Source organism: Pezoporus occidentalis, unplaced genomic scaffold, assembly GCF_034315485.1.
Source record: "Pezoporus occidentalis ecotype Australia unplaced genomic scaffold, CSIRO_AGI_Poc_V1 ctg83, whole genome shotgun sequence".
Taxonomy (NCBI): domain Eukaryota; kingdom Metazoa; phylum Chordata; class Aves; order Psittaciformes; family Psittacidae; genus Pezoporus; species Pezoporus occidentalis.
In genome coordinates, this window is record NW_026916192.1 from 2,000,855 (window position 1) to 2,012,964 (window position 12,110).

Genomic DNA, 12,110 nt, shown 5'->3' on the forward strand with positions numbered 1-12,110 from the left:
CGCTGCCGCCCCGGTCCCGCCGCCGCTCGCTGCCCGCTCTGGGCTGCAGGTGAAGCGCCCGCCGCGCGCGGCCCCCAAGCCCCGCCCACCGACCGCGCGGGCACGCGCCGCCTTAAAGCGACAGGCACCGCCCCGCCGCGGCCAGCGCGGAGGGGACGGCGGGGGCCGGGTGTCGGGTGCCGGTGCGCCCCTCGGAGCGCACATGAGAACGCGGGGCGGCAGGCAGGAGAATGCGCGCAGAGCAAAGGTACCTGTGCAGAGAGCAAGGGAAACAGCCAGGGGAAGGAGACAGAATATCCACGTGAGGGATGTACCCACTGAGGGAAAGTGATGTCCCCAGGGAAAGCTAATATATCCAGGGAAAGATGTACCCGTGAGTGACAGATGTAGCGTGTCCAGGTGGGAAACGAGTGTATGCAGTGAGGAAAAGCTAGCGTGTCCGCAGGAGAGACATCTATGGGGGATGATGGATGCGTCCAGTGAGAAGAGGATAGCCTGGGCTGTGAGGGCAAGGTGGCATGTGGGGAGCAGCACATCTACAGGGAAAAAATAATGTGCTGGGGAGGAAAAAACATCGATTTTGGTAGAAAAACCAAGATATTTGGAGAGAGGAAAAAATGACACCATAGGGAATCACAACCCCATCACCCCAGCCTGCAGAGGTCTTCGCTGGGTATCACCTTGTTGGGAGGGTGAGGCCTGGCAGGGCAGCCGTGGGGTACCTGGGAAAACATGGCCCTGGGGAAACCCCTAGCTTGCCACAAGGACTTGAGGGTTGGCAGGTAAGAACTGTTCGCCAGGCTGTTCCGGGGGTTAACTCTGCCCATGGGTTAGCTAAACCCTGGGCAGAAACAGCGGATGGTACAGCAGGTGGTGTCCTGAGAAGAGAATGATTTGGGTGAATGTCAGTTTTGGGATCAGGTAGAAAAATGGGTAGTGCCAGAACTAGCTCCTCAGCTGTGTACAGTGTGTGCCTGGACCTTCTTTATTTAGAGGAAAACCGACATGTCAGGCCTAGTCCGTGTTCACATCAGTAACAGATAAAGCTAATTGCACTAAACTAGAGGTTTTCTGGTGTAAAGATAAAGGCAGATCAAAACACGGCTGGAAAGTGAAACTTAAGGTCAGTTTCATTTTCACAGACAAGTGAAAATGGAAAGCAGTGGTTCTGAGTGCTAAGTATGGCTCCTGCTATTTTCCTACAGCGTGGCCCTGGCATCCAAATATGATTTTTTTCCTTTCTGAATACAGCTCAATGCCACAAATAGGAGTTCTCAGGCATGTATATTTTGTGCATATAAATCCAACAGCAATTTGCATAAATAGATGCATTCTATCTGATGTACGTGCAAAATCAGACATTGCATCTGAAAAATCTGGCCATTAAACTATTCTGTTATATTCACACATTTCCAAAGGAATGAGACACATAAATCCACAGACGGCCTCTTTTGCTACTGAGTAGATTTAATAGAATTGTGCTAACACCTAGAGATGTTAGCGAAGAACTGAGACCTCATTGTGTTACGCTCTGTAGACACGAATAATGAAAAGATTGTTCCTACTCCACCAATTTACAGTCTTACTGGATTATGGGGTTTATTCTGTTTTTAAACAAGTATTTCTGAGTTTGTTACATAACATTGAGTAAATCCCATCATTGCACTGAATTTAGCAATTTTTTGTGAAGCACTTTCACAAAGGCAGAAATAATCGAGTGACACCATCATAGCAAAAATAAGTCCTTATCTGTATATATAAAATCTAAATTTGTTCCTTTTATTTTTATCCTAAACAAAGTTTGGAGTAAATTGTGCCAGGTTGAAGGGCAGCTGCAGTTGTTGCTATTTAAATGAAACTACAAGTACTCAGGAGACTTCTGGGGATATTTTGGATTTGTGAAAGTACAGTGTGGCTGTTTCCTTGCGAATACCTATGGCCAGTTCCTTTGACTCTTGCTGAACTACAGCTGTTGCTGTGCATGTGCTGGCTCTGTTTGATGACTTTGCTAATATGACAAGTTCTGCAAGTATTGTCAAAATAAGTCTGACACCACAACAGATTGTGAAGAAAAGGCAGAGCAGTAGTGAAAAAAAAACCCAGAATTCTTCAACATGTTTACAGTTGATTTCTAATCTGATGGGAAATTGATTTTTTTCCCAAATTAGTTTGCCATCCCTCTTTTCTAAGCTGTGGTATCTGTGAGTACGCTTCCAGATATGCTTCTAATAACACCGGGTACTTTTACAAGCTGACGTGTTTCCAGAAGGACCAGAAGAGAACACAAATCCAATGTTCACACAGTGGAAATCAGTGGTTTGCATATGTGCTTGTTTTCACTCTACCATTTTCCTTCAACTCTTGACACTCCAATTAATTTTGGAAGGAATTAAAGTTCTGCTAACTGATCAGCTACTATTTCAACTACTTCCTTGTTTGGAAGCACTTGACATGAAGTGCTTATAAAATATCTTCCTTTGGATCTTTAAGAAAAATTAAAATATGCCATTTACATTTTTGTACCTATTGAATTTTTCACAAACCATTGCATTTAAGCATACAGGTCTGAGCTGGGCCTGAACATATGTTATTTAGGAGGATTAGCTTCAGACTCTCACTTTGCCTTGAGTCTGCTGGGAGACTATGAATTGGTATTCCTGCATAAAAAGAAAATAGGAAGCTCTACTGTCTAACATATGAATGCTGCAAGATGTGGATTTGGCTGGCTGAAGACGTTGAAGAGCATACACATGCACAGTAAATCAACTTGCTAAACACCTCAAGAGCAAAACTGCTGATCCTAAGAGCCAACTTGCTATACTGCACAACACTCAAGAGAATAAAAGGCTCATAGACAAGACATCTACAGAACTGACTGTGCCAAGATAATGAGGAGCGTAGAGTACACAGGGGATTTTTCTCTCCTTGAGGCACACATGTAATTCCTGTTGACAGCAGTGGGAGTTGTGCGTACATACCAAGGGGACAATAGAACCCTTAGTGGTGGAGATGAGTATCAGATGTGAGCTGTGTGACCACAGATAGGAAATGAGAGAGAGGGAGGTGTGATCACTAAGGGACAGTACAACATACAATAGAATTGTCAAGCAGCCATCAAATATATGAAAGTATGGGAATAACAAATTAAATGGACAGGAGGTGAGAAAACAAAGTCTCAAGAGGCTTTTGCCTTCCTAGCTTAGGGCTGATATCTGAATTCCTTATTTGGGAAATATTCCCACTGGTTTAACCTGTTTAATCCTCTGATAACTGAATGTTTCTCTGAACTCAAGTAAATAGTTATGGACTAGATGCTAAGGATAAAAAGTTGTTTTACTGAAATCTCAGATAAGTAAGGAGAAATTAAATTAATACAGTGTGCAGAGCACACTTCAGGTTTCTTCTGTACGACATGACAGTTCTTGCTTCTTAAATAGGAGAACGCGAGCTGGTCAGTGATTTCAAGAGTCATTATTACTAGTTTTGATTTGCGTCAAAAGTAGTAAGAAAGGACAGAACCAGACAAATAATGATGGCTCTGCAGTGATAGATAATGGCAAATAATACATTTATGTCAGTAGTTCGGAACTGAAATTACTGGGAAATGCTTTCAGATTTCATTCATGTTTGGGATCTTTTTATGATGTGTAGGGAAGATGGGACAAGACGGAACCAAAGTGAAAGATAAATCAAAGTTTAAGAGAAATTAATGAGCAGGGAAAGACCTAAGCATCTACCAGACCCAGGCAGAAACCAACACAGGAAACAAAGGATGCTCCTGTGTAGGAAGGTCACAACCATAGAGGGAAAATAATAACAGTAAAAGGCAGACTTTGGTACATTTATGTAACTTTTTTTAAGCAGCAGCAAATTACTGCAACTACACAAATGGCTGGGCACAACTCAAAATTCTGGATTACCTATGACCTGGCTCCAGTACAAAATCTAAAGACAAAATGATGAGTTGCAGAGGAGAAAGTGACTTGAAGAACAAATCCACAGGAAAAAGCAGCACTGAATGGGAACAGAATATGCTTTAATCTAAACTGATTCTGTACTACCCTGCATGTGCTGTGTGCTGGAATGGTGAGAATGATATATCTACCTTCCTGGTTAAACATGATTTTTGAAGTCACATTTTCAGTCCTGCCAGACAGCGCCTGCTTTCTGCAGTGCCAAGGAATTTGAACTTTCTCTCTTTTACACTATCTACTGATCAAGTACATTGTGGATCCTATTGATTCTCTTTCTGAGTTCGTAATGTGAATGGCAATGAGGAAAATACAGCTTCAGAGGCCCTATACAAAACCTTCGTGCTCAGTTAATTACACTGACCAAGGGAGGCCAACTTTAGTGTAGTCTGACCTCCAATTATGAGACACACTGTGGTGTCCTCCCTGAACTATGCAAGCATTTATGGCAGCATGCCAGCAATGGCTATATTAAAATCAATTTTAAAATCCCAATTCTTTGTCTCTCACCTTAGGTGAGATAACACACCTTATATTAACGTAACTCTTATTAAAATATTGTAAACCAAAACTGAACTATGCAAAACAGTAAGGTTTCTACTTTTTTATTATTAAAATAGTCTATTCCTGCAAAAATGGAGAAAAAAAGGCAAAAGTTTACTGAGAGGTTTCACAGGTCTGTGTCATTACGGTGGACTGAAGTTGGTATTAAAAAAAAACAACTAAAGCAGAATTAGGTTTGTTCTCACAAGATACCTATTTTATGTGCCTATTTATGTCAATATTCCCCTTGTAACAGCTTCAGAATATGACCTCTCTGGTTGATGGGCAAACATGGGTGCCTCAGACAAAACATCACCATGAGAATATACTCCAAGAGATGCCAGGCACAGCAGGCAGCCAGCTTCCCAGGCCACTCTGTGATGCAATGCTTCAGATCACGGGAACAATGAAACCCCACCAGGTTTAGCAAAACCAATAATTAACAGCCATTGTGCCCTCTTACAAGTGAGAGGAAGGCCACAGATTCCCAATTTCCCCAAAGCCTCCACAAACTCACTGATTTTAAGGCACTCTTCATACAAGCATGTGTTTAAGCGTGATTGTGTCATCACCTCAGAAACAAAGAGTTACCTAAAGTAGTCATCATCTAAAAATGGTTGCATTCACACCAGGCTTTACGCTGTAACAGCAATCTGAGAAGAACCTTATTGAAGTGATATAAACCAAGTGATTTCCTCCCCACCCTCTCCAAGCACCCTCCTCAGCAGCTGAGGAGGATTTTCTGACAAGTGCTTTCCCTGTGATCTCCCGTACCACTGCATATACTCACAGATGCAACAAGGTACCAGGGGAAGGGTCAGGGTCTACCCTAGGAATCCTTACAGCTCTGTAATTTTTACTCATCACACATCAGAACACTCCAAACGCATATCAACATAATTAACAGGCTTCTACAGGGACTGCCAAAGGAAAATGGGGATTTTTCAGACTTGCAGCTTTCGCTGGTTTTAATGTTTATAGCAGCAATTCTCCTCATCACTTCACCATTGCCTGCCTTTCCCCTTTTGGTGAACATGGCTCTACCGACACTAAAATGTTCATATTGATGTAACTTATTCCAGCCCACATCTCAAAATAAGTTACACTGACACAAGCAGAAATATTAGTAAATGATCACTCTTCTAGCTATCAAAAATGTGAGGTCCTGATCGGGCTTTGTTATATTACTGACAATACATGTTCTTTTTTTCTTCATCAGAAAAAACAAGTACATGTTTTCTTCTGCACAGATTGTTAAAGCATAAATAGAAGTTTTATTCTGAGCTCTCTCTGCCTTTTGTGGCATCCAACTTTTTTGTATGCCTCCCAAATATTCTTTCCTCCTGCATATATCCAACAGTTTTAGCACCACAGCAGATACTCTAAAGGTGTGTGTGTGCATGCTAAATGCTGAGGCAGAACTCCTCGGAGAAAGCCCCGGTTACCTATTTAGTATGAAGTCATTTTCTGGAGCTGTCAGCATCTTTGGTCAAAACCCACCTGGAAGACAAAACACTTTACAAGTGACAGATTTGACAGCTTATGGATTTGAATAGGAGAGCTGAAAAGATGAGAAAAGAAAACTTGGAGAGAGAGGAAGAGATGGGCTTTTGTAAGAGATTACTTCATGACAAAATATCACACACTTGAAGAAATTCAGTACATATCCAGTTTAAAAAGGCAGTGAGAAATTTAATGTTTGTCTCCATGAAACTTCAGCCATGTTACAGATGTATGTGAAATTTATCTGAATATCTGAATCACTATGATTTAGCTATAAATAAGGATAATAATATGGTGTGGAGGAGTTCTACTACTAATATTACATGCCTAAGTGAAATAAAGCCTAGAGATAAAAGAAAGGGAACTATTTAGGAATGTGGTATACCCGGTAAGCTGAATAATAGAGTGATTGCAGGCTAAAAATACTAAAACCCAAAGTCCTCCACACACACATAAACAGAAAAGAAGAGAAAGAGTCACAAGGTAAAAAACTTTGCTAACTGCCATTGGTGGTTGTGACCTGACTCTACTGTTCAAGTGATATGTGCTATTTTTTGGTGTCGGTGGGGTTCTTGCGCAAGCCCCAAGAGTTCTGTGTACAGAGTAACTGCTGCCTTTTGGCAGTGTCCAGAAATATCTGAACTCCAAAGAATTATTTTTCAAGTTCATGCATTCATCTAACGAGATTATCTGTAGTTATCCTGTTAACTCTGACCAATAGATCCTGTGGTCTCACATCATCTAATCTGTTCCAAACCGCACACATGCTTTTAAGTTAGGCTCTCACTGTGTCTAGGACGTGTGTAGGCACTAAAAATATCGGTACCTACAAGACTGGGTAACCCCCAGCTAAAAAAGTAACTCTGACAGACAATGGATAATGTGTGGTTTTGGTCTCTCTGAGAGAGAAATACTAAGGGAGATATTCCTACACCATCTTCCATTATGAGTTACAGGCAGACTTGTGGTTTAATAAAGCATATTGTATATGACTGTACAATGATTGTACTAATCCATCAATACGAAATGTCAAAATCACCTAGCAAGTTTTATTGTAGCCTCAGAAGAAGCACAGGATTGAGATGGGACATTTTTATTATAAGATTTCAACAACAAATACAAATTATATCTGGTGCAAGTTATGGGCAGAATTGCATAACCCGTACTTCACCTATCCGGATATTTCAACAGATTGGTCATTTACACAGCTGATCCTCAAGTATTTTATGAGAGATAAATCTAATAACCTTTCTGTGAAAACCTCAGCAGGATGTGGACACTATAATAACCCATATGCAAGCTACCACATTGTATTGTGTGCTGTCGGACAACTTAATTATTTTCTTCCAGATCTAACATAAGCTTCTGTTTAGTAAACATGATGAGAGTCAAACTTTTACATATATATATATAAAGTGCTTAATTTGCATGCAAAATTGCCCTAAGTATGTATGCAAATAGGAAAGCTCATGCACAGATGACTAATTAAGTGCATTTATGTGAGAAATTACCCAATGCACGCATGGAATCTCAGTAATTGTACACACAACTCAGATGTGAGATTGCATATGCATTTTGGACACAACTGATTGAAAAAATTGGTTCTCAGTACTGTGTTGGAATAACTGATGCAGAACACACGATCAGAATACAGCTGATAGGGCACTGGAAAGAAACTGCAAATGCTTGTGAGGAACTTTACAATAAGAATGGAACTTATTGTCTCTACCATTACTGTTTTCCCATTCACTTATAGCCATAATGTGCTAATCTATGGCTTGAAAAGAGCCATTTCTATAAGTACTGTAAAGAAACACTCAGAAAAAACAAAATTACTGCAATGGCACATGAGATAGTGTCATTAAAATTAAAGCTGAAGGTTGCAGCCTGCTGTTGCTTGTCCAATATGTGTTATAAACAGCAGATTTTACTTTATGTTTCTTGATGAAGCACCCTTTCTTCCCATGCAAGCAGGGGCTGTAGTATGACAGCACAATATCCCTTTGGAAGGTTCAGTGAGTTTTGGTGAGGAAGGAAGTATCCATCTGTTTTAATTTTTCCAAGCACTGATGTTACTACAGGTTCCTTTATCCCTAAACAGAGTAGTTCTCTTTATATCCCCAAAGCGAGAAACTTCTGCTAACACTGCTAAAATTCACTACAATGAACTACTTTCACTATTTTCACTATCAAACGATGAACAACCCTGACATTAGTGTTGTGCAAAGAAAAATACCTGTCTGAGTCGTTTTGGTATTGCTCTGGCTCCTGAAAGCAGGGATTCACCCTCAGCCTGCTTTGTGATGTTTTCCTATTTTCTGTTCATTGTGTTGATAGCCAAGTATAACAGCAGTTAGGGTAGCACCTTTCGATTTACACACAACACATAACTTGAGATCAGCCTCTAACACAGGCAAAAGATACTTGTCCATCTCGGTGGGCACAGCCAAACGAGGAACACACATGAGTGGAGTGGAGAAAAGAGACAGAGAAGGGATATGCTGTGATTGTTCTGCTCAGAGCCAGAGTGCTATTGTGCTGGAGAGGGAGACCCATAGCAGCACTGGGGGACTCTGAATGTGCAAAGTCAGGAAGCAGGGAAAATGGATGTATTGGTTTGGTCTCACTTGGAACAAAGTTCCTCAGATTAGATTTCAGAAGGGGGAATTTGAAATAGCCTTCTGCCACTAAGTGGTGCTATATACAGTACAGCATCTTTATGATGCCACACTTTTCAAGAAGGAATAAATCAGAACACTGTCAAGCTGATTATACTGATGTAGACACTTAACATTGTGTCCATTATGCTGATGTAATCCTTCTGCACCACTGGATAAATCAGGAGGAAGAACAGGGCAATCCAAATGATTAAAGAAATCCAAAGATTGAGCCCTGGCATACAGCATCTGAAGTGGAGGGCTACAGAAAACAGTTCTAATTTTGTAAAAGCTTTAACTGGCTTACTTTTGTTCCCTTTTAATTAACTAGTATTGTTTTCTCCGAGTTTTTGGGTGTTAGAACCTGAAATACTTACCAAATGACAATGAAGGAAAAAAGCCTTGGTTTGAATAAATACTTGCAATTATTCCAGAAATAGTAAATCTTGTTTTTAAAAGAAATGTCTTATTTTATATCAACTGAAAAAAAAACATGTAGAACATGTTCTTTCTGAAGTATATATCTACATCTTGATTTACTCCCTCCCACCCTCCAAAAAGATGCGATTTAAAAATAGGATGGAAATTTGGAAGGAGAATGCAAGCTTGCAACTTCTGCTCTCCTCAGTCCCAGAAGTGTAAATGCAGGCGGCAGAGGAACTGTTCTGACATTTTGACACCCATGCGAGTTCTTGCCCCAAGCAACTGTACATACATGTTGCCTCTCAGTTGAGGCTGCAGCAATACATCCTGGGGAGGGATTAGAGGTCACAACTGCACTGTCCCAGGAATGGAGACACTGAGTTCAGGAATCGCAAAGCTTTTCTTCTGTTTTATTGAAGGAGGAGGAATTTGTTTAACCACAGTCTCTGAAGCGGCTTATTCCTTTGTTCTGCCACTTGTCTGTCCTAGAAAACAAAGGATGAGAAGAAGGGATAGCAGTGAATATGAATATAAATATAAATCACATTTCAGGATCCCACCTGGTCTGTTGGTGCACTTCTCAGCTCATCATGGAATGAATCCAGTACTCTGTACTTGGACACCCATGTAGACGGTGTGTCTACAGCCAGGCCCAGACACACTCTAGGAGTCAGCATTATTTATCCAATCTAAGGACCTTAACACATTACCTCACACTGAAACCCAGTGAATATCTGCCTATGTGAGTTGCTGTGCTGAGCAAAATGCCTTTACAAAAAAAAAAGAGGTGGAACTTCTGGGGAGAGGATTAGTGCCTTTTGTGAACTGTACTTGTGTGCAGGGTGCTGCTTTATTCACAATATTCCCACAGAAGTGATTTAAATCAAGAGTCAAAAGCTGAAAGGGTATCAAAGCTGTACAGGAACTGATTACTACTATAAATTTTGCTGAAACAAGCTGATGCTTTGCTGATTCTTTGGTCCTTTTCTGGTAAAAATATGTCAGTGTTAACTCACAACATTGACTTCTCTGTATTTTTTCATTTTTGTTCCACATGATTATTTTTAGCTGCTCCGCATTAGCTCTGCTTCTGAAAGTTATTGTAGGTAGAGGCTGCAGGTTCTTGAAAATCAGAAATGATTTATTGACAGAGACTCAATGATACAAATATAGCCATAAAATTAATGATCTCCCCACCACTGTTTTTGAATGAAGCTAGAGACAGATGCTAGAGACAGACGTGAATTTCTCAGGAGAGAAAGAAGTATCATAGGTAAATCAGTTTGATACCAGAAAATCTGATAAAAAGGAGTATAACAGGTGACAAAAAGCAAGTAGTCTTAACAGAAGGAACCCTTTCAAATTTTACAGAAAATGCAACACCCAAAGTAACTTTATGTACATTGTAGCATAATTTCTGAGCCCCAAACAATAGCTAGATGCAAACACATAATAAGAAGCAGTAGCTGTCCAAAGTGAGCTCTGGAGAGAGCAGCAGAAATGCAAAATTTAAGTGTCCCGGACAGGGTCAGCCCCAGATCCAAAACCAGAGTGATTCCTCTGAAATTTCCTCCTCTCCCATGCACCACCAAAAGCACTGGCAAATCAGGACTTTGCATAAAGCAACAATAGAACACGTAAATGTTAGGTGATCGTAGGAATTATTCTCCATCCATACTAAGCTTTTGACATAGTAAAATAATAAGCTACCCCAAACAAGGAAACCACAAAAACTCAAAAATCATTTTCTGAGTCAAATTTCTGAATTAGTTAAAATAGTATTTCAGAATTTTTTAAATGTTTCACATTTTTAGACAGCCCGTTACACATTTACAAATAAATTCATAGTGGTCCAAAATTCCTCTGCCAAGTTTTTGTTGATCAATGGCTTCACCATCATAAACATAGAGCAGATCATCAGCCCCTCTGCAGTCAACTTCAGGTTCCCCAAGATTTAACCAATATGTTTCATCAGTAATGTCATTTTTGTGATGCGGGCCATTACTGTATTTTCCAAGCATTAGAATTCATGTTCCTGAGGCCAGCACTGCGTTGTGGCATCAGGCCAGCTTCCTTGTCTCTGTGCTTTTCCTACTGTTCCTGTAATTCCTTCTTTTTCTTTAGTAGGCTTTTTGATCAGGATAAATCCAACCACAAGCAGACTTTCTAAGCTGATGAAGTCTTACTGATGTATCTCTAAGCAGATGCTACAAACTCAGTAGCAGCAACCTCAGTTCTTCAGATGAGTTTTCAATTTTTATTGGCTTTCTGGTATTAATTTTCTTTATATTAGATTACCTGTAAATTTGGCCTCTGATCTTGCTACACACAATTAACTCTGGTTTCTGACATCGACGTCTCTGAGTATGTTAAGTTCAAAGGATGACAATGTTCAGTTTATATCTCTAGAGCTTTGTACTGGCTATGCATAGCCTGGGTCAGACTCTGCTACCACTACCCAAGAGGAAACATGGAGATGTTCCAAAGCAATGCTCTCATCTATTCAGCTGTCTTTTACTGGGAAATTAATGTAATACTCTTTCCCACATGGCTGGTCCACCTTGTTCCAGACTGGATCTGCAAGGAGGTTAGAAGACACAAGCACCTCAGACTGTGAATGCTTTCATGGGCCATTTTATCTTTGGTCATTACTTGGAAAAAAACCCACAAATACAACACCTTATATCTAAAGAACAAGCAAGGGAAAATTCTGGAAGCTTAATGGCTTTGTATGACTTACAAACTAAGATATTACCTCTCAGTGTTAGTCTCATTCACTAAAAACTTGTTTAAATATTAGGCAGAATTCCTATAGTGGTAGAAATGGATAAGGAACTTGAAAGCTCCTGTTTAAATCTGCAAGAAGCTTCTAGCTGAGAAAAATAGCGGTAATAGATTTGGAATATAAATGAAGCCCTGGGTAGGTCTTCCCACTCTAGAATGTGTACATCTTGTATGCATATTGATCTGCACACTACAGACCAAAAATCGATTAAAACTTGAAATAAAATAC

The 12,110-nt window shown here is 40.3% G+C and overlaps 1 long non-coding RNA gene across 1 annotated transcript in view; it reads right to left on the reverse strand.

Moving 5' to 3' along the window:
• Positions 1 to 5,739: 5,739 nt before the first annotated feature.
• The window catches only part of LOC134156212 (uncharacterized), a 160,038-nt gene continuing 153,667 nt past the window's right edge, over positions 5,740 to 12,110 (reverse strand). Inside the window, exon 4 of the long non-coding RNA XR_009961857.1 lies at positions 5,740 to 9,582. This is a non-coding gene — a long non-coding RNA (uncharacterized LOC134156212). The remainder of the gene's footprint in view (positions 9,583 to 12,110) is intronic.